This window comes from Rhipicephalus microplus, chromosome 2 (assembly GCF_043290135.1).
Source record: "Rhipicephalus microplus isolate Deutch F79 chromosome 2, USDA_Rmic, whole genome shotgun sequence".
Taxonomy (NCBI): Eukaryota; Metazoa; Arthropoda; class Arachnida; order Ixodida; family Ixodidae; genus Rhipicephalus; species Rhipicephalus microplus.
This window is the reverse complement of record NC_134701.1, coordinates 24753600-24756035: the sequence shown is the minus strand read 5'-3', so window position 1 is coordinate 24756035 and position 2436 is coordinate 24753600. Positions and strand designations below refer to the sequence as shown.

Genomic DNA, 2436 nt, shown 5'->3' with positions numbered 1-2436 from the left:
CATAGAAACTAAAAATATGCCAGCCCCCGACCAGCTGAATATGTGGCGCCATCTAGTGCGACCATAACGAAACAGACAACCACAACATCGTTATTGCAGAAACATTGTGCATTGTATATCTGGTGCAGAAACTGCGCAGCGACAATATTACAAATGAGAAAACTTTTTATTCATTTTCACCTCAAAAACATTACGCGTAAGCTAACATGTTCATGACTGGTTGCAAGAAGTGTCACAAGATGTCGACACTGTCGTTACAGTAACCTTGTATTTTTCACTTTTTTGCGTATACCAGGATACTGTACACGATAAAAAAGTGTCCTGATCACTATCTAAGTTTAATTTAACATTTTAAATCATAAAAATATTAAATAATACCTACGTGACAAGACGCTATGGCGCTGCGAGCGCGTGTGACCTAAAGTCCCTCAATAAATTCAAAAGTATCGAAAAGCTTTCATGAAGCCCGCGATTGGCTGATCTGTGACAAGTGACCTTGCTACGCTATGAAGGTTTCCGCGGTTCGGGAGGAGAGCGCTCGCTTCGCCTGTTCCGCTATGCACGTTGTGCGCTGATTTCGTTCTGGAAGGTCCAATATGCCATGTTGCTGTGCGTTTGGGTGCCGAAACCGGACAGAAGACGGCAAGAAGTTATTTTGCATCCCGCGGGGCAAGCAGAATCTAACCAGAAGAAAGGTGTGGTTGCACAGAATTGGACGGAAAGACTTCGAACCGTCGGCCACTGCACGACTATGCGAGGTAAGTAACGCGACACAAAGGCGCAAGAAAAAGCATACGCGTGCATGTGCCGAGCTGCAATAGCATTTCATTCGTGCGCGCTGGTTTTGATGGCCCACATTTGTCGAGATTATTCATTTTAGTGCTTTATGAACCCACTGACGTAGGTCATGCACTACGAGCCTAGCATGCAAGTAAATAAAGCGAGGGAAGCGCACTAACTCGCTGACAGATATCCGCGTTGTGTTGCACGCGACCTAAATTTGTCCGCCGTCGTGGTATGGCAGTTACTGTGGTTACGGTGCTCGGCTGCTAACCGGAAAGACGTGCTTCGATCCCGTCCTCGGCGGTCGCATTTTCGATGGAGGTGAAATGCTAGAGGCTCGTGTACGGCGCAAATTCAGTGCACGTAATAGAATCCCAAGTAGCGTGACATTACCGGAGCAGTCCACTACGACATGCCTCTTACTCATATCGTGGTTTTGGCACGTAAACCCCCCGCAATTACTATTATTGTTATAGTGATAAAGATTCATAAATTTCAGCAGTGAGTTCTACTATCTCTAGTTCTCTATCTCTGCGCGCGTTGTTAACTTCGCTTTACAACATGTTCAGAAAGTAGTTTCACACTCTGCTACAGGATCATTTCATAGAAGACCTGTTTGAACCGATTATTCTCAGGAATACCGGTGAAAAGAAGCTAAGGCCATTTGCGACGCCAAGCATCTTTTCGCATCGACCAGTTCCAAAGCCACGCAAGCCACCCCCTAAAAGAACAAGAGTGGAAAGTACTGGTATGTTCACGGTGTTCATTAGGACAAATGATCTTGAATGCTATTCACAGCGTTCAAGTCAAATTTGATTATTGCAATGAAAACAATCCTTGAGTTATCATTTGTCATTATGTTCATGTATCCTACCCAGATGACCCCAAAGTCAAGCAAAACGCACAGGTCGATGTCAAACCCCAGCCAGTCGACACTGAGAATGGTAAGTTTTCCAGTCTGTGAGCTCCTACCTTTCCATCAGCTGGTAAATTGCGTGCTTATGCTCTTCATCCGTTCACATACTGACGATATATGCCGTGCAGACAGCACAGAGATATTTTATATTTTGTAATTTACAATCTTTCTTTATGTTGCAAAATATGGTTCAAACTTACCTTCACGTCTAATAAAGCTGTGTCTACAGCTGATCCAAGCAAACAGGCAGATATTTTGTGTGGCCCAAAGCATGTGTATTCCCCATGCGAGATACCAATGCCTCTCTACATTGCTGGTTGTCAACTTGCTTTGTGCTCTACGCAGATGTTCCTGATATGCAACTAGACCTACAGATCCCTGCTCCATTCCAGCCAGAAAGTACACAGGTTGGTGAGTTAAACAGTTTTGTTTGAATTCTTTTGTGTGCCATCATTCAATGCCTCTTTTGCGCATTGCGACATACTTACGGAAGCTGACACAACCTTTCTTTCAATGCAAGTTTCCATGCTACTAGGAGGTCGAGGCCCTTTGTTTCTTAAATAGCAATACATTATACCCGTAACAGTACCGATTTGTGTGCAACTCGTGCAGAGTGAGAGAAAATGAACCGCATGAAGGGAACAAGGGAAAAGAAACATGCGGGAATGTTAGATATTCCTGCACTTATCTGATGTTTTTGTGTTGCGCTTCCCTGCTCTCATGCAGCTCATTTGCTG

The 2436-nt window shown here is 44.3% G+C and overlaps 1 long non-coding RNA gene across 1 annotated transcript; it reads left to right on the top strand.

The window, feature by feature from the left end:
• The first annotated feature begins 543 nt into the window (after nucleotides 1-543).
• LOC119162246 (uncharacterized) lies at nucleotides 544-2107 on the top strand. Its single transcript, XR_012888732.1, has 4 exons — nucleotides 544-758; nucleotides 1419-1531; nucleotides 1662-1727; nucleotides 2045-2107. It is a non-coding gene; the product is annotated as an uncharacterized LOC119162246 (long non-coding RNA).
• The last annotated feature ends 329 nt before the right edge of the window (nucleotides 2108-2436 follow it).